Genomic DNA, 20,705 nt, shown 5'->3' with positions numbered 1-20,705 from the left:
CGCGAGGACTAGCAAAGGCCTTTGCTAGAGAAGTTCCGATTGGAGGGGCTGCCGTGGACGTCACCCATCAGTGAGAACAGCAGCCTGCTTGTCCTCGGAGAATAAACCATAATAAAGTATAGAAAAAGAACTCCATAAACAATAGCACTCTCATCCAAACCATACATACCAAATTAAAAACAAAACTAAATTCATCTGCACCTATACCTAAGCTCACCAGTCTTCAAACCAGACTAATCCTCAGGAAATGAGACTGAAAAAAATCATGCTTTAAAAAAATGTGCCTTCAGCAGTCTCTTGAGCCAAGCTAGGGACTGCACTTCCCTAAATTCCTGTGGCAAAGCATTCCACAGGCTAGGTGCAATGTAAAAAAAAAAAATGCTCCCTTACATGAGGCCTCCAAATGAGCACATGTCATCAGCCAGCATTTGCAACAAAAGTTCAGTCTGGAATGTAATACTCTCCCTGGTACATACGATACTAATAACTTTGGTAATGTTGATGGAACACCAGTATGATAAGCTATTATGAGTTAAAACTAACACCTTAAACTGCACCCTATATAAACTGCAGCCATGATGATGTATATATAGCAGAGTTAAATGATCATACCTTTGCAGACCTCCCAACAGGTGAATCGCTGTATTTTGCAAAGTCAGCACACTTGTTCTCTGTCTGAACTGATGCAGCAAGGCTCATACTGACACATGCATGGGCCAGGTGCATATGGATGTTGCCACATGCATGTGCCAGTATTTTATTTATTTATTTATTTATTTATTTATTTAAAAAAGTTATATTCTGCCTACAACTAAGTGGATTATAATATCACATACATAATCAAAGTAAAAACAAATAAAATTCAAATCAAAAAAATACAAAAAAGATAGAACATGTTAGCCCCATGATAACCATACAAAAGTAATCTCAGCAAGTTTCAAATAAAACATTTGTTATGTCAAAGTAAAAAAAATTGTAAACACAGGTGACCTCTGATGCTGCTGGGCTTTCGTGCGTGTGTCACTGTGAGCCCTTGCTGCATCAGCTCAGGCACAGAGCAAATGCGGCTGTGCTGAATTATTAAAGGAGAAAGAGGCAGTACTTGGACGTCTTGGAGGACCCTGGGTAGGTAGATGGTCACTAAGAGGCTCGTACACTCCCATGAGAACCCCACAGGAACTGTCTCCATCCCCACGGGATCCAGACTCTGTGGGATTCCTGTAAACCTCTTTCCCGTGAAGCTTGACCATGGCACACCGGTTGAAAAACGCTGCGTTAAAGTGATGTGTTCTTTGTAATATCCTGTATACTTTGGCAGCTACTATTCTTAAATATATCCTTAATAGATGGCATCAGTGCTTTTTTTGTAGGAAAAAAGGTACTGGTACTCATACAAGGCAACCATAGGAGTGGGGTCACTAGCTATAGCTCCACCCCTACAGTAGCCACACCCCTTTTACCAAACATGGAGTATATAAAAAAGGCATCACTGAAAATATTGCACCAGTCCCTAGAATACCAACACATCTCTTACTAGGAAAACATAACAGGATTTTCTAGACAGATACTACATACCAGCAGAATACAGTAGCTCAGATCCTATATACACGAACACAAATAGAACTCTCGCCAAATACAAAATAAGTGACCACAAATTACTTTATACTGCTCTTGCCATTATGAATGACATAATTCAATGCATCACATCATACATCAGAAAGAATAGGGCAGGCATAAAAGCGGACACATGGAACTGAAATGACTACATATATATCCAGAGTAATTTTGAATATATGTACATCCAAATCTGAGTAATACAATGAGTCTGGTTGGTTCAGTGTTTGAAATTTGCTAGTCTGGTTTGTCTCATCCCTCCCCTTCACCCCATGATCCAGCATGTTTTCCCTCTTTTGTCCCTCACCTTCATCCATAGGCGGTCAGTAAACTTGCTTGTCTGAGGAGGCTGAAGGGGTGGGGCAGGGTGGCCACAACCAGACCTTTAAAAATTTTAAAAATTGACATAAAACCTTGTCATATGAGTTTCCCCAATAACAGAAATTCAAGCTCTTCACTAGCAAATAATCTGGAAGCAAACAGACCCCACCAAAAATGTATTCCAGACATACCTGGCAAATCTTTCTTACTAAAAGAGCACGAATGTCTAGGACTCGCACAGCAACAACCCTACCTATAAAATGCAGCACCCTGGAATACCATATAAGTACCACTAGAAAAACAGAACAAGTCATACTTCCACAGATCCTACACGGAAACTAAACACAAGCAGACCAGCAAAATACCAGCAGAGCCTCAAAAAGAGAAGAATCTGGAGAAGTCAACTCTGTATGCAGCGCAACATCAGAGAACCAAATACAATTCCTTCAGTACTATGTAAAATAATAAAGTTATTAGGCTTGCATATTTCAAAAGTTGGCATTCCAGACACTTAACTGAAAAAATGTTCTGCCTTTATTTTATTTTACTTATCTGGTTGATCTCAATCTCTCCTTTCCAAATTCCTTATGCTGATCTTCCTCAAAGTTCTTTGCCAGAGTCTCATTTTCATTTCTTCTTCTTCTCCTTTCACTTCCTCTAAATATCTATCTCTGACATTTGATTATTCTATTTCATGTTTTTTCTCTATTTCTCTCTTCTCTGCATCTTTACACACAGCTAGTTTTACCCTTCATTCTCTCCTTCTCTCACCCTTTAGACCTCAGTTTCTCTCCTTTCAACGTCTTACTTACCTGTGAGCTTTCATTCTTCCACTCTCAACCTCTCCTTAGCCCTCATTCTTCTTCCTTCAAGTCTCATTCCCTCACCAACTCTGTGATACAGAACTCCTCCTGGTATCGTTCTCTTTTCTTCTACCCAGTTTCCTATCTCCTTCTACTGACCCCTACCTCCAGTCCACTCTATTCTCTTTCTTCCCCTTCTCTTTGCCTCTTCCCATCCCCAGGACCCAGAATCAACCATAAGCCCTAGCCCCCCCTCTCTCACTTACCCAGAACCCAACATTAGAGCCCTTCTACTATCCCTATCCCCCTTCACCAAGGTCCAGCAATAGAGTCCTTCTTCTCCCGCCCTTATCCCAAGCATTAGACCATTCTCCCTATCTTATCCCCCAGCAGACCCTTCTCAGTGCGTAAGCCAGACCTGAGATTTTCGGTGGGCCAGAGCTAATATGGTGGGCACGCACTGTCTAAATAAGTTTGAGTAGTGTCTCTTGGGATCCTACAAAATTAGAATTCACTTGATGCCCAACGCTGCCCTGCATCAGTATAACCACATACATACTTAATGGAAAAAATTGATATTTTTAAATATATTACATTATCCCACAATCTCTCCACTGCAAAATGCTATACACAAACTTGTGCAAAAACACACTCATATCCTTACTAATCCATAACAGCACTAATTCCAAGGACAGGACGACTACAACCTTATGCTTGAAAAGGCAGAAACTGTAATTACACTAGGCTCTAAACACCAATACACTACCTCGTGAAAAAAAAAAAGCAAAACAAAGGGCTGCAAATACTACACGCTAGCAGAATACTGCACCTTGATCACACATGAAAAACACATTACACAAATGACATGACACAAGGAACTAGAATCAAAAAATATGAAGGCAATACTGAACTGAAAGTTAACTCAAGAAGTCAGACTCAGCATAGCAGCAATACCGAAAAAATTGAAACTTACATGCAAAATATCACAGATGTACATTTCCAAAAGCTGACATATTCCAATTAATAAATTCTGAATAAAATACTTTTTTCTACCTTTGTTGTCTGATCTATTTGCTTTGGTCCCAGTGTCTTCTGTTTCATGCAGTGTCTTCTTCCCTTCTGAGTATTTTTCAACTCACCATGTCCACCATCCTCCTGTGTCCTATGTGTCCGTCTACCATCTGTAGCCCTGTCCCTAACCTTAATCGAGTTTCAGTATCTGCCCTCAACGTGTTCCAAACCAGCCCTTAAACTCAGCAGTTTCCCCTTGATCATATCCAGCATTTCTCCTTACTCCCCTCCATTCATGTGCTTCTACTTCCTCTGTCTTCCCTCCCCTCCATCCTTGTCCAACATTTTTCCTTCTCTTCCCTGCCCTCCACTCCATCCATGTCCAGCATTTCTCCTCTCTTCCCTCCCCTCCATCCATGTGCATCTCCTCCCTGACTTCTCTCCCTTCCCTCCATCCATCCAGCAACTCTCCATTCTCCCCTGCTCTCTCCTCCATCCACCCATATCCAGCAAATGTCCTCTGTCCCCTGCATTCATCCATCCATGTTCAACAATTCTCCTCTCTCCTCTGCCCTCCCCTCCCCTCCATCCATCCATACCCAGCAAATTTCCTCTCTCCCCTTTCCCCTCCATCCATCCATGTCCAGCAATTCTCCTCCTTCCCCTGCCCTCTGCTCCGTCCAGCAATTCTCCTCTCTCCTCTGCCCTCCCCTCCATCCATCCATCTCCAGCCAATTTCCTCTCTCCCTTTTCCCTCCATCTAGCCATGTCCAGCAATTCTCCTCCTTCCCCTGCCCTCCGTTCCGTCCAGCAACTCTCCATTCTCCCCTGCCCTCTCCTCCATCCATCCATCTCCAGCCAATTTCCTCTCTCCCCTTTTCCCTCCATCCATCCATGTCCAGGAATTCTGCTCCTTCCCCTGCCCTCTGCTCCATCCAGCAACTCTCCATTCTCCCCTGCCCTCTCCTCCATCCATCCATCTCCAGCCAATTTCCTCTCTCCCCTTTTCCCTCCATCCATGTCCAGGAATTCTGCTCCTTCCCTGCCTCTGCTCCATCCAGCACTCTCCATTCTCCCCTGCCCTCTCCTCCATCCATCCAGTCCTCCAGCCAATTTCCTCTCTCCCCTTTTCCCTCCATCAGCCATGTCCAGCAATTCTCCTCCTTCCCCTTCCCCTGCCCTCCACTCCGTCCAGAAACTCTCCATTCTCCCCTGCCCTCTCCTCCATCCATCCATCTCCACCAATTTCCTCTCTCCTTTTCCCTCCATCTAGCCATGTCCAGCAATTCTCCTCCTTCCCCTTCCCCTGCCCTCCGCTCCGTCCAGCAACTCTCCATTCTCCCCTGCCTTCTCCTCCATCCATCTCAGCAAATTTCCTCTCTGCCTTGCCCCCTCCATCATCCCTGTTGTCTGGCAATTCTCATCTCTCCCCTGCCCATCCTGTTTATTTCAATCCCCTTCCCCATTCTATCTGGCATCATCCCCTGCCCCCCCCCTCAAAAGAACGACAACGTGGATGCAGCAGCTCACAGGTTTGCTTGCCCTGTGTTTTGAGCGAACGGCGATGGCTGCGCGGAGGAGGTGGAAAGCAAATCGCTTCTTTCTGGCTGGCTCACTTCCTCTCCCGAAGTGCAGCGTAAAAGCAGCAAGCAGCGAGCCAGTCTCGACTCCGTCCTTCGCTTCCTGCCCTCTCTCTGTGCCGTCCCGCCTTCCTCTGATGTCATTTCCTTTCAGGCGGGCGGGACGCTGAGAGGGCAGGAAGCGAAGGACGCGGATTCGAGACGGGCTCGCTACTTGCTGCTTTTACGTCCGCTGGCCGCTGCGGGCAAACAAAACGAAGTCGTCATCGTCGTCGTGGTAGGTGGAGGGTCCCAAAAGACTGGGCGGGCCCAGGCCCAGATTGGGTGGCCTGGCCCACCCAGGCCCACCCGTAGCTACGCCCCTGCCCTTCTCTTTACCTTATTCTCAGCATCTGCTCCCTTTTCCCAGACACAGCATCAGAGCCCTTCTACAAGCCCCCAGCTCCCTTCTCCCAGCTCCCTTCTCCCAGCCCCCAATCCAAATATCATCTTTCCCCTGCCTACTTCAAGCATCAGCCCCCTTCCCCCCCCCCCCCCCCCCCACAATGTGTCAGCTCACTTCTCTCATCATCACAGCCCCAGACGTTTCTTCCTGCAGTAGCTCCAGAATCAGCCCCATGTCAGCTTAGAAATCCTGTCTCCCAGCACCTATCTGACCCTTTTTCCCATCTAATCCTACCATCGGACCCCTTTCCCTACTGCTTCACATATGTAAATTTATCGAACAGAAGCGGGACCTTGTTTTCAGTTCCCACTTCTCTGCCTCACCTACACTGGCTTTATGCAATGCATGACTGTACATATCGAGATCAAGTACTTCTGTCTGATACAGGAAGTACTTGCTCTCCAACTCCTGCGCAGTATGATGACCAGAGAAGGACTCCAGTGCCAATGCAGGCAGCTGAATATGAAACCCTGCTGCCTGTGCTCCAAAGGGGAAAATTGTACAGAAAAGTACATAGGAGGGGGAGAGAGCAGATCAGGACAGCTGCCGCTGGAGGCTTACTCGTAAGTCGTAACTGAATGTTGCTGTGCAGCAGCCTAAACAGCGCCTTGGTGATTGGTGAGTCAGAGACTCACAGAAGCAGTAAAAAAAGGTGCCGGTACGCCGTACCTGTGCGTACCAGCCACAAAAAAAAGCCCTGGATGGCATCATTACATAAATAGAAGTAAAACACTTGGAATCCAACATGAGACTACGTATTTAATAATTGTTCAAATAGCATTAATATCTGCTTTTTTTTACAATAAGGCTTGCAAAAACATAACAAACCTGACTGAAGTGTAATAATTATCAGCATGGACTTTTAAACTCTGTAGACATTAAATAAATCTTGACAGATTATTATTCCAGATAAGTGTTACACTTGGCATTCCGTGCTGGAAAGCAGAACATAAAAGTGTTCCAAGAGTCAAGTACAGAACTTAGGCTAGAAATGTAGTAGGACCTGAAAGCCCGAGCCAGGACTGTCTCTAGGGAGCATGGTGCTCCAGGCAAGGGTTGTTCTCACTACCTGAACTCCTGAATGGCTTTGCAGCTCTCAATCTTAACATAGGCAACCGAGACCCCTCGGGCCTAAGGGTATTCGTGATATTGCATAATAACAACGAGACACATGGTATTTTCTTAACATGGCACAACTTGGCCGCAGCTTTATTTTAAATACAAACAACGTCATAAACATCCTAACCCTGGGTATACCCAAGCCAATCACCTTCAGGCTTAGTAGCCAACCCAGTCCGCCGTCATAGCAAGACCGACCAATCGTAAACAGAGCTCCCCGCCATACAGCAAGGGAGCTCAATTGTAAGCGCAGCTATCCCAGCTGCCTAGCTTACACCATCAGGCTTGGGTACCCCGCCAAAGCTGCGACTAATATAAACAGGTACATATCCACATTAACTTGGGGGGGGGGGGGCTGGGTGCAGGCTGCTGCCTGGACGCCGGAAAGATGGCGTCCGGGCTCGGCCCAGGGGTTTTTAACCCCCTTTACTTCCCACCCTTCTCAGTGGGGAGAGTCTCGCGAGCCGGGAACTAGCCCATCGCGCCTCGCTCGCTCCCCCGCTGTCTTGGGGCGTGCAGGCCCGTCGGGGCACGGCGCCATGTTATTGGCGGCTCCGTGCACCAGAGGGGCACTGTGCCTTGCTTTAACATAGGCAACCAAGACCCCTCGGGCCTAAGGGTATTCGTGATATTGCATAACAACGAGACACATAGAGGCTCATTTTCAAAGCACTTAGCCTCCCAAAGTTCCATAGAAACCTATGGAACTTAGCCTCCCAAAGTGCTTTGAAAATATGCCATATAGTATTTTCTTAACATGGCACAACTTGGCCGCAGCTTTATTTTAAATACAAACAACGTCATAAACATCCTAACCCTGGGTATACCCAAGCCAATCACCTTCAGGCTTAGTAGGCAACCCAGTCCGCCGTCATAGCAAGACCGACCAATCGTAAACAGAGCTCCCCGCCGTACAGCAAGGGAGCTCAACTGTAAGCGCAGCTATCCCAGCTGCCTAGCTTACACCATCAGGCTTGGGTACCCCGCCACTAGTCCGGGGTAGCACCGCTTGCTCCGGGCCCCCCACTATCAGTAGCTGCGGCCTGGTGTGCCAAAATTACAGCTTCTAATACATTTTGCAAATCGTTATTAAATAGGTCATTTCCGATTGCGGATAGGTGGGTCCCATCGCTCCAGAAGAGCCCCTTGCACATTTTGTCTGCCCAATCATGCATGACCTGCCTTCCGCCCTTGTCTATGACCCATGTCGCGATTTGCTTATTCACTTTCTTTCTGGGCCTGCCCCAGGGCTTCCAGTGTTTGTGGCGCCATCTAGGGATTATATCGGACCATACTATGGTGGTGTTGGGAAAAAGGTGGGAGATTGTGGCAAGATCCCGCTGAGCTGCCCAGATTAAGTTGATGCAGGACAGGGTTCCGATGTCATTTCCGCCCAGGTGTAAGACAATAGCTATCGGGGAGGCCAAGTTGCCTGCTTGGCGCTGGTGCAATGGGACCAACTGAGCCCATTTCATCCCCGCGACTCCTATCCACTGTATTCTTACTCCTCTAGTAGCCAGGCCCAAGTGGGAGCCGTAAGGTCTCGCTGTGGCCCGGCGGGCCGCCCATTTAATAAAAGAGTGGCCGACAATCCATACACTTTTTGTCCCTGCAATAGAGAAAATAGGGGTTGATAGGCCAAGTTAGACAGCACTTTGCCTGCCAGGGAGCTCATCCCTGACGTATACTCTGTAAGCCTCTGACTTCCATCTACCCACTGGCGTACCAAGGGGGGGCAGTGGGGGCGGTCCGCCCCGGGTGCACGCCACTGGGGGGGGGGTGCCGTGGCGCGCGCCTGTTGCCCTGTTTCAGTCCGATTTCGCAATTCGCATGTGTTCACTGCTCCCTCTGAGTCTGCCCCGGAACAGGTGTTAATGGATGGTGGTGGGAAACCTAACGCTGCTGCGCATGTGGCGGCCCCTATCCTAAAGGAATGCATTCCATAATTCCGTGGGTCGAGCCCGACCCTCAGCAAACTTTTGCACAATACCGCAGAGAACTGGAAGAGGGTCGGGGGGGGGGGGGGGGGAGCTATCCAGGTGCACTAATAAGGTATCGCTGCCCTGAGGCCTCCCTGCTAGGTACTCCTTGATGTTTGCTACAGGGCAAGTCTGGAGTGAGTTTACCTGCACCAGAGTGATTGCCTGCCCCCTGCACAACTGATCCGTTTTAGATCTATTGATCACGAACCGTAGAGTATTACTCAACAACATAACCCTGCTGAGCAAGAGACCGCACCCCACCGGGGATTTCTTGGAGGGGACTACCAATTCGCACATCCTCATCGCCCCAAAGAAGGCGAGGGTGAATGCCGCTCGGAATACTTGGATCTCGTGTTGTGAACTGCACACGCTCGCTATAGCGTGCCAAATTCTCAGCAGCGTGTCATGCGTTATTGGTAGTCTCCTATCTGGTATAACTCCGCGCTCCCGCCTCCAGCCTTCTAGTAACTTTCTGACCATGAAACTCCTTTTGGGGTCTCCCCACCCGGCTATCTTCGTAAAAAATGAGAAGGCAGTCAGGTGTTTGGATACTGCGCTATGCGACCCTCCTTCTTTCTTCGCGTGATCGATGTATTCCGCTATCGCGCTGTCGGGCACCAGGCCTTCGCGCCAACCGCGCGTATACAGGAAGGAGCTGACTGTCTGGTAACCGGCTGCGTAAGTCGTCCATGTTCGCTGCGCTAGTGACTGTCTCAGCAATCGCCAGGCCTCGGGGCTCCGAACTCCAGAGGTATTCGAGTACAGTCTCTCCTTCCGCCTCGGCGTGTGGGGCCAGTTTCCGGAATGCTTCCCACTTTGAACGAGAAAGAGCATCAGCAATTGGGCTGCTTGCGCCGGGCACATGCTTTGTGCGCAATAAATATTGTGAATACACACAACATTACAAGCTCGCACATCAGGTTGACCACCTGGGGGCAGCGCGCAGTTTGCCTGTTGATTATGTCTACCACTGCCCTGTTATCCGACCAAAAGACTACTCTCTTGTTGCATAGCCTCCCTTTCCATATGGCTACCGCTACTACTTTCGGGGATAGTTCCAGGAATGTGATGTTTCTTGTGATGGGACAACCTTTCCAACTGTGTGGCCATGTGTCCGTGCACCAGGCTCCCTGGAAATATATCTTGAAACCGATACCGACTGCATCGGTATAGAGCTGCAAGTCGGCGCTGGATAGCGGGGCCTCTGGCCATACTACCCTGCCATTGAAGTTGTTCAAGAACATGTTCCACACCCTGAGGTCATCTTTCATGGCTTTCGTCAATCTAATATGATGGAATGGTTTGCGTACCCCTGACATAGAGCTGGATAACCTGCGTAGGAATGTCCTGTCCATGACGATAACTCTGCATGCAAAATTCAGGTTACCCACTAATGACTGCATTTCCCGCAGTGTGACCTTTTCTCTGTCCAATGCCCATACCAAGAGAGCTTTCAGCTTCTCGATTTTATCGCTGGGAAGATGAGACACCATGTCGCGGGAATCCAGCTCAATGCCTAAGAATTGCAATTGTGTGCATGGGCCCCAAGTTTTGTCTTTCGCTAATGGGATACCAAAGGACTCTGATATGGCGTGGAAATGGTTGAGTGTGGACTGGCAAGCATGACTGGCTGCGGGACCCACGAATAGGAAATCGTCTGACTCCCCAAGGCTCTTTCTACGACCCAGTGCAAGAATGAGCTGAAACATTCGAATAAGGAGCAGGACACAGAGCAGCTCATGGGCATGCATTTATCGTAATAGTATTGCCCCTCGAACTTAAAGCCCAGTATGGGGAAGTTATCGGGGTGTACTGGCAGAAGTCGAAAGGCCGACTCAATATCCGCCTTGGCCATGAGTGCTCCCTGCCCCACTCCCTCAATACTGCTGTGTCGAACAATGCATATTGCACAGAGCCAGCCTCGGGGGGAAGAAAATCATTCACGGAGTCGCCTGCCGGGTAAGATAGGTTATGTATAAGCCTGTATTTGCCCGGGTCGTTTTTGGGGATGATTGCTAAGGGGGACAGGATGAACCTTTCAAAAGGCTGATAGAGGAAGGGGCCCGCTACTCTCCCTAGGTCCACTTCCTTAGTGATACGCGCCCTCGCTTCCTGGCGCAGTCGTGTCACTGAGGGGGAGTTCCGGACAGCTCGACCGAGCTGTGTGCCGGTATAGGGAATTCTAAAACCTACAGTAAAACCTTCTTCCAGTATGCGGGCGTCCTTTCTACGTGGGTATTTTGCCAACCACGGCAGCATGGAGCCTAGGTTGACCGGGGAGGGGGCTTTATGTCTGTTATCTGGGTTATGGTTGGGCGGATGGCCTGTCTGGGGCTTTCTTAGCGCACTTGTTAGCGGGATGAAGGGCTCCGCAAGTTGCACAAGCGTGTCAGAATCTACAATTCGGCAAGGAGCAAGCAGATCTGTTGTAGCGCCAACAAATCGCCTCTTGGGAACCCGCACTGTTGAACCCCCCTGGCCGAAAGGGCCTGCTCTGGGCGTTAAAAACCGTCCCCTTATTCATCATGATGAACATCCATAAGTCAACGTCCTTTGACCCCCACCCTAGTGTGTCGTCCTCCTCCATCCTGTCTCTGTATTCCTCGTCATATTTCAACCACCTGTAGCCCTCATAGTCTTTGTATGCCTGCACGATGTTATGGGCATAAGCCAACATAGGGCTATATTGCTTGGGGTCGGCGTGCCCCGCTGCATCTATCACTCTGAGAAAGGCCCAAACCCAGTTAAACAATGATCTAGGTGTTCCCTTGGCCCGGGGAGCTGCATTCTCCTTTCTGTCTTTGTTTCTTTTTCTACCCCTCTTCCTTCCTTCAAGTACCTGAAAAATGTTGAAATTTTTTTTATTCTTTATCTTTTTCCTGGTGGACTTGAGAACCAACCTCCACAGGCGAGGTAGGGCGGCTATCGGCGGGGGGGCCTTCTGCCCTGGCGCCGGCCTCCACCCCCTCTGCGCTCTGCGGTTCCTCATCCTCGTCTGATGAGGAAGAGGAGGATGATGACTCGGAACTACTCTCACTGGTGGAGTCTCTCCGTCTACTCTTTTTCTTTCCCTTTCCTTTCCCTTTCTTTTTCTTCTTCCCTTTCTTTCCTGTCACGGGCCTCGTATTATTGGTGGGTATGCTCTTGTCCCGATTGTCTTCCTCTCTCTTGGTTTGTGGGCCCTGCCCTCCTATATTCGCGGCGCTACAATCTTCTATCCAGTCCTCTCCCTCCCCAACATTCACATCAACATTTGCATCATATTGTCTGAGTATACCGCTGGACGTACCTGTGGGTTCTGTGAGCGGTGGATCACTCCACGGTGTGTTGAGTGTCCTGCCTCGCGGCTCCCCCGTGCTTGATCGCGTTGGCTCTGGCCTCAGGGTGCCTGCAGGCTGCTTGCCCTTGTGTGCGGGTGCCTGCCTCGGCATAGGTGGTTTGGTGCACGAGTAATCGGGATCAGGAGTACCTGACACTGCTGTGGGCGATAGGCGTGGGGCGGCACTTTTTGCACAGGCTGGTTGTCATGGCTGTTAAGGGGTAGGACCATAACTAAGCCATGCGCTGCAGTAAGGGTTGTGCTGTGAGTAACCCCAGTCGTGGGCGCATGTCGATGGGGCTGCAACCTGATGATGACAATGCCCTGCTGATGGGCCCAGGCAGTCCGACCTCTGCGACGGGTGCGTGGTGCCCATCTCGGTAATGGCAGGGGGTTCGGCCAAACCCTGGCGAGTCCGGCCTCAACGGCATGTGTAGGCACCCGCTGTGTCCCCTGCGACGCTCGTTGCATCGGGGGCACCCGCTCCTGATTGCGCTTGTTGGCGGCTTCTTGCGCTTGAATGCCCTGGATTTCGTCTGTCGTCCCTTCTTATTCGTTCTCTCGCCTTCTGTCCAGATGCCTGGATGTTGGCTTTCTTCTTTTGGCCTTTTCCCTTGCCTGCTGGGGCCCTTGGTTGTGCAGTCGCTGCTGAGGTGTTGGTAGTGTCCTCGGCGTTTGTCACTGCTGCGTCCGGCAGTATTTGGGGTGCACTCTGTTCTTCTTCCATCTTGCGTTCTGGTATGTGGACTGCTTCTTCAATGTTACTGCTAATCGCCGTTTCCATTCCGCGCTGGTGAGTGGAGATAATGGAGTCGAGAGACAGGAGGATCTAGATAACTCAAAAGATAATATGTTAGTACCAGATCAATGACAAAACAGTTCAAACTTCTTTTTTTTTAAATCCCTCAGTTATTACCATTTCAGCGTATAACCATTTAAATATCTTTTTATTAAATATCTATCTATCTATCTATCTATATTTTTTTGTATGGCCGTGGCATGCCGCACCCCTATTCGAGCCCCTGCTTTCGTCAGCAAGAGACTTCTAAGGTCTGTGCCCTGCAAATGTCCGAAAATTGCTGACAATTATACACATAAAGTAGCACGAGTTTAAATTGTTGGGCAGCCTATATGGACCGTGCAGGTTTTTCCTGCCGTCATCTACTCTGTTGCTTTGTTTGTTTGTTTGCTTTGTTTTGAGTGAATGGCAAGGACGGCTGCATGGTGAGTGGGAACAGAGATTAGTCGAATTGGCATCCTTGCATACAGTGGACTAGCCAGGCTCACTTCCGCAGTTGTCTATTGAACCTCCCTTCAGGAAATCACAGGTTCGTTTTGTTTTGAGTGAATGGCACTGACGGATGCGAAGGGGAGGGAAACGGAGATTACCCGCGTTGATATGCAGTGGCCGGGAAGGGTAAGCGGCCCGGCCAGCAGCATTGGAACTCCGCGTCTTACCTAGACGACACGAGACATAGCTGCACCGTGCGCTGCTGCACCGGGGCCCGCGCGCCACCTCTGAATCGGGACCGGGGACTCTGAAAAAATGCGGTGTGCAGGCCGCCGCCAGGCCTCACGCATCATGTGGAGGACCACGCGCCAAGCCCCGCCGCCACCACACACGCTCCCCACCCCGGACTCGGTCCCACTCCGGCGCACTCCGACACGGAGGGGCCTAACATCGCGGCCCGTGCCCTCCCCTAAGGCCCGCCAAGTAGTACTTACAGCACCGGCATTGATAACGCACGCGGCAACATCAAGGGATCGCACAGAGACGCAGGAAGTGCAGGCTGCTGCCCGGACGCCTTTACTTCCCGCCCTTCTCAGCGGGGAGCATCTCACAAGGCGGGAACTAGCCCATCGCGCCTCACTCGCTCCCCCGCTGTTTTGGGGCGTGCAGAGCCGAGGGGCACTGCGCCTTGCTTTATACTGGGTCAGACTGGGCTACTCTTCGCCAATCTGGGGTACACATGCACACATCTAGGGATGGGCTGAGAGAATATGCAAAATGGGCTCCACTTCCCCTATCTTCTGGTGCTCTCTTGGCTTGAAACCCATCTTACCTGCCCAGGTCACTGAGCTATTCTGTTTCTCCACTGCTGGCATATGTCACTTAGTCTGACTTAGAAGTATTTATGGCCCATCAAGGCAGAAACATGTCAGTTTCAGAATCAACATCTAAATCCTCCTGCTGCTTCTGAAGTACGCTGCACAGAGATCTCATTTTTTAATCCAACATCTTTATTCTTTAATTTTAATACTTATATAAGTCAACAAACAAACTGTAGGTTATACCTTTTTATAGAACTGTATTTGTGACTTTTAAGAACTTTAGAAGTTAGCCAGGTAAATGTCTAATTTTGAAAATTCTCCCCCCCCCCCCCCCCTTCACAAAATTGCACAGCTAAACTTGTCTGCTCAAATTCACAGGGCACAAATTTAATCAGTTGGAATTGGGGCAGTTTGAAGGTGTTTCTTGGGTGGAGTTTAGATTTAGACAAGAAACTCCAGTCATACAAATGGCTATCCTTGATCTAGCCAGACAAATATTGTCCAGCTAGTTTTGGGCAAGTTTTCAACCACAAGCCTAGTTGATTAGGTGCAGCTGAAAATTCATCTAACAATATTAAGGAAAATGATCTGGTTACATTTCATGCTCAGCAGATTGTTGCAAATTGACCCCAAAAGGACTTAATAGAGGCATTGATGTTCTTACTTATTTCAAGAGGGATCTAAACCTAGGCTGGGAAGGTTCAAGCTGGAGAGAATGTGGGAGGGATTTCCAGAGTAAGGGGGCACTACAGAAAAAAGCTGTGGTTTATATGGTTTCATAATGGGCTTGATGAACTGAGGGAATCTGGAGGCGTTGGTTATTGATGGAGCCAGCGGAGGGTCTAGGTGGGGCAGTAAGGAAGGAAATATAGGATGGGAAGGAAGAATATAGAATCTTATGTGTGAGAAAGAGAATTTTAAACTGGATATGAGGTGATACAGGCAGCCAATGATGATGGATGAAGAGAGGCATGACTGTCATAACGGGTAGCAAGTGAGAGAATACAAATAGCAGTGTTTTGAATCATTTGCAGGCACCGGAGTTGATGCTGAGGGAGGCCAGAGTAAATGACATTACAGTAGTCCAAAAGTACATAGAGAATGATCTGTGCAGATTAATCTAAGTAGGAATGGATCACTCTAAATTGACTTATGGAGAGGACGTCACTCACAGAAACAGAAGTCTGCCCTTGCAGATCAGCAAAGCAGCTGTGCCGAGGAAAAGGACTTCGGCTGGCGGGGGTTGGGGACCCCCGCCAGCAAAGGTACCCGACGGCAGCGGCGGGAGGGGGGGGGGTCGAAGGGGTTGGCGGTAGGGGGGGCCAGGGCCAAATCTACGGGGGCCCATGCTACGCCCCTGGTCTGAAACACCCAAGGGCATATCATATATGTCTTTCCAAGATTCCCAGGCTCCTGCTATGATGCATATATTCAGTTTCATTCTGCCATTCATGATAGGTTCAAGAGTGGCCAGATCACCAGGGGATGGCTGACAAGTAAGCTCTGCAGTACTCAAACACGCAGAAGATTTCAGCATATTGTCTACAATATAAAGAATATTGTTTATGCAGTCCCTGACTACTTGGTGCCCTGAGTACTGGGGGATACCTAAAGATGAAATCAAGGGCATTCTTATGGTTATAACTAGCCGTAAGAAAAGGGCATAGGCCAATCATCTGTTGTGATGATATTAGCTGTGAGATGGAAGTAACATAAGTGCAAGCACCTACCTATTTGACCAAATTATTCAGTTAAATAAACCACTTTCAAATTTTTTATAATGCTGTATTGGCTTTGTACTAGCATGAGTAAAAAAAAAAAAAAAAACCAGTGAGAGATCAAAAGGCATTTGAAGGGACCATAGAAAAAACCCAGCCACACACAGCACCACATACAAAATGTCTTATCTGGTGCCAAGTGCTGACCAGCATTTAACACCATCAATCATACGTTACTGCTTGCAAGATTGGCAGACATTTTTTGGGATCTGTATTTAATTAGTTTACTGATTTTCCGAAGAATCGTAGCTACTGTGTACATCAGAATAAAAAGTTTTCCAGGCATTGGTCACCAGGATGTGGAGTCCCTCAAGGCTTGCCATTGTCTCTGGTACTGTTTAATTTCTTATGTCTTATTTAGAGCAACTTAAGTTAAATCTCAGAGAATTATTGTTATCCTATGTGGATGATATTCTATTTCTCTTACCAGTGCCTTTCAAAATCTTGGAACTGTCTGATATTGTAACTTCAGGGATACATAATATTCAAGAATGGGCTTTGTTTAATAAGTTAAAACTAAATCCAAATAAGATTAAAATTTTATGGTTTAAGAGACCAGAAGAGACTATACCTTCTTCCATTAGATTGGTAATAAAATATTACCTTGAGGTAGGGGGGAAGTTGTGAGGGGGGAGAAAGGGGTGGTTGAGGGGGGTAGGCTTGGGGTTCACTCTGAGGTGAGAACCGCTGACAACTGATATTGGGGAGTCTGCTTTATGTCTTCAGTGTGTTGATTTCATTAATAAAGCTGTAAGACTCCTATAAGAGGCGGTGGTATTAGATGAAGGGCTATAAGAAACAAGTCACTGCCTCATGAGAAAGGATGTTGGTTGATTTGCTGAGACTTCATTATTTATTTATTATATTTGTACCCCACATTTTCCCACCTCTTTGCAGGCTCAATGTGGCTTACAGAGTATGGAAATGAGAACATTATTACCAGATACCCTGAATAGCATATCATACATGTTGTTGCATTCTACAAAGATGGTTTTTGTTAATAAACAAGGGGAGGGATGGGTGGGGGGGGGGGGGGGGAGGTAGGAGGGGGGGATAAAATGTAAACATTTATATGGTGACTTGAGTTATAATATTGGCAATTTGTACTGGTTTCTTTTCTTTGCATAATCTGTACAAGCTCTGTTACTATTAATAAAAAAGATTTAAACATAAAAAAATATTACCTATTGACATAGAGTCTCGGGTACTGGAAATGATTTTAGATTCTTCACTGACTTAAGGTCCTCAAGTTAACCATCTATAGAGGAAGACAGTATTTAAGTTAAGACAACTGAGATTGATATGATCATTTTTCACCAAGGATGATACTTCCTCAGCTTGACTGTACTGTATTCAGTGGCATTGCCGGGGGGGGGGTGCCAGGGGAGCGGCTGCTCCCCCAAACGGAGTTCTGCCAGCTCCGGTGCCTATTTTTTTCTCAATGTGTTGCATTGAAAATGTGCGCCAGCGCCGGCAGAAGTCCTCTCTCGCTCCCCCCGTGCCGTCAACCTAGCTCCGCTTCTGACTGTAATTGGGACTTGTTCTAAATATTTAAAAAAGCTTCAACTAATACAAAAATCTGCTGTGAGACTAATTTTTTTAAATAAGTAGGTTTACTAGTGTTTCGGGTTATATGGCATGTCTACACTGGCTTCCAGTAGTTGAACATGTTTCATTCAAAGCACTTTGCTTATTAGATTATTTATGGTTTCTAAGTCTTTATTTGGTCATTCTTCAAGTTTGTGTATTCTCTGTCTTTTCTCTTCTGGTAAGGAACAATTCCATAGGGTACATAAGTACATAAGTAATGCCACACTGGGAAAAGACCAAGGGTCCATCGAGCCCAGCATCCTGTCCATGACAGTGGCCAATCCAGGCCAAGGGCACCCCTTTTTAAACTCTGCTAAGCTAACCGCCTTCACCACGTTCTCCGGCAACGAATTCCAGAGTTTAATTATGCGTTGGGTGAAGAAACATTTTCTCCGATTTGTTTTAAATTTACTACACTGTAGTTTCATCGCATGCCCCCTAGTCCTAGTATTTTTGGAAAGCGTGAACAGACGCTTCACATCCACCTGTTCCACTCCACTCATTATTTTATATACCTCTATCATGTCTCCCCTCAGCCGTCTCTTCTCCAAGCTGAAAAGCCCTAGCCTCCTTAGTCTTTCTTCATAGGGAAGTCGTCCCATCCCCGCTATCATTTTAGTCGCCCTTCGCTGCACCTTTTCCAATTCTACTATATCTTTCTTGAGATGCGGCGACCAGAATTGAACACAATACTCAAGGTGCGGTCGCACCATGGAGCGATACAACGGCATTATAACATCCTCACACCTGTTTTCCATTCCTTTCCTAATAATACCCAACATTCGATTCGCTGTCCTAGCCGCAGCAGCACACTGAGCTGAAGGTTTCAGTGTATTATCGGCGACGACATCCAGATCCCTTTCTTGGTCCGTAACTCCTAACGTGGAACCTTGCATGACGTAGCTATAATTTGGGTTCTTTTTTCCCACATGCATCACCTTGCACTTGCTCACATTAAACGTCATCTGCCATTTAGCCGTCCAGTCTCCCAGTCTCGTAAGGTCCTTCTGTAATTTTTCACAACCTTGTCGCGAGTTAACGACTTTGAATAACTTTGTGTCATCAGCAAATTTAATTACCTTGCTAGTTACTCCCATCTCTAAATCATTTATAAAAAAATCATAGTAACATAGTAGATGACGGCAGAAAAAGACCTGCACGGTCCATCCAGTCTGCCCAACAAGATAAACTCATATGTGCTACTTTTTGTGTATACCCTACTTTGATTTGTACCCATCCTCTTCAGGGCACAGACCGTATAAGTCTGCCCAGCACTATCCCCACCTCCCAACCACCAGCCCCGCCTCCCATCACCGGCTCTGGCACAAACAGCAGCGGTCCTAGCACAGACCCCTGAGGAACCCCACTAATTACCCTTCTCCATTGTGAATACTGCCCATTTAACCCCACTCTCTGTTTCCTATCCTTCAACCAGTTTTTAATCCACAATAGGAGATTTCCTCCTATCCCATGGCCCTCCAATTTCCTCTGTAGCCTTTCATGAGGTACCTTGTCAAACGCCTTTTGAAAATTCAGATACATGATATCAACCGGCTCCCCTTTGTCCACATGTTTGTTTACTCCTTCAAAGAATTGAAGTAAATTGAAGTAAATTGGTCAGGCAAGATTTCCCCAAACTATTATTATTATTATTATTTATTGCATTTGTATCCCACATTATCCCACCTTTTTGCAGGCTCAATGTGGCTTACAATTCAACATGAGTTGTGGAAATCTGTCTGAGAAAAGCGAATGATACATACCTGTAGCAGGTGTTCTCCGAGGACAGCAGGCTGATTGTTCTCACGACTGGGTTGACGTCCACGGCAGCCCCCACCAACCGGAACAAAACTTTGCGGGCGGTCCCGCACGCAGGGTACGCCCACCGCGCATGCACGGCCGTCTTCCCACCCGTGCGCGACCGTTCCCGCTCAGTTGAATGACAAGCAAAAATGAGTAAAAACGCAACTCCAAAGGGGAGGAGGGAGGGTAGGTGATAACAATCAGCCTGCTGTCCTCGGAGAACACCTGCTACAGGTATGTATCATTCGCTTTCTCCGAGGACAAGCAGGCTGCTTGTTCTCATGACGGGTATCCCTAGCTCTCAGGCTCACTCAAAACAAGAACCCAGGTCAATTGAACCTCGCAACGGCGAGGGTATAACAGAAATTGACCTACGAAGAACAACTAACTGAGAGTGCAGCCTGACCAGAATAAATTTGGGTCCTGGAGGGTGGAGTTGGATTTAAACCCCAAACAGATTCTGCAGTACCGACTGCCCGAACCGACTGTCGCGTCGGGTATCCTGCTGGAGGCAGTAATGCGATGTGAATGTGTGGACAGATGACCACGTCGCAGCCTTGCAAATCTCTTCAATAGTGGCTGACTTCAAGTGAGCCACCGACGCTGCCATGGCTCTGACACTATGAGCCGTGACATGACCCTCAAGAGTCAGCCCAGCCTGGGCGTAAGTGAAGGAAATGCAATCTGCTAGCCAATTGGAGATGGTGCATTTCCCGACAGCGACCCCTTTCCTATTGGGGTCGAAAGAAACAAACAATTGGGCGGACTGTCTGTGGGGCTGTGTCCGCTCCAAATAGAAGGCCAACGCTCGCTTGCAGTCCAATGTGTGCAACTGACATTCAGCAGGGCTGGGAAAGAATGTTGGCAAGACAATTGACTGGTTAAGATGGAACTCCGACACCACCTTTGGCAGGAACTTAGGGTGAGTGCGGAGCACTACTCTGTTATGATGAAATTTAGTATGCGGAGCATGAGCTACCAGGGCTTGAAGCTCACTGACCCTACGAGCTGAAGTAACTGCCACCAAGAAAATGACCTTCCAGGTCAAGTACTTCAGATGGCAAGAATTCAGTGGCTCAAAAGGAGGTTTCATCAGCTGGGTGAGGACGACGTTGAGATCCCATGACACTGCAGGAGGCTTGACAGGGGGCCTTGACAAAAGCAAGCCTCTCATGAATCGAATGACTAAAGGCTCTCCAGAGATGGCTTTACCCTCTACACGAAGATGGTAAGCACTAATCGCACTAAGGTGATTCCTTACTGAGTTGGTCTTGAAACCAGACTCTGA

General features: G+C 47.9%; 1 protein-coding gene across 6 annotated transcripts in view; it reads left to right on the top strand.

Moving 5' to 3' along the window:
- Positions 1-20,705, top strand: part of TPPP3 (tubulin polymerization promoting protein family member 3) — a 341,523-nt gene that overhangs the window by 205,590 nt on the left and 115,228 nt on the right. Inside the window, exons 1-2 of one of the 6 annotated variants that reach the window (XM_030203689.1) lie at positions 14,313-14,323; positions 19,929-19,931. The exons of 4 other annotated variants lie outside the window; for them this stretch is intronic. The gene's annotated coding sequence lies outside the window, so the exon portion shown is untranslated. Of the gene's footprint in view, positions 1-13,501; positions 13,523-14,312; positions 14,324-19,928; positions 19,932-20,705 lie in introns of those variants that run through there. One more of the 6 variants, XM_030203690.1, reaches the window with a different exon arrangement.

The sequence above is a fragment of the Microcaecilia unicolor genome, chromosome 5, assembly GCF_901765095.1.
Source record: "Microcaecilia unicolor chromosome 5, aMicUni1.1, whole genome shotgun sequence".
Taxonomy (NCBI): Eukaryota; Metazoa; Chordata; class Amphibia; order Gymnophiona; family Siphonopidae; genus Microcaecilia; species Microcaecilia unicolor.
The sequence above is the reverse complement of the archived record's forward strand: the minus strand, read 5'-3'. Positions and strand labels throughout refer to the sequence as shown.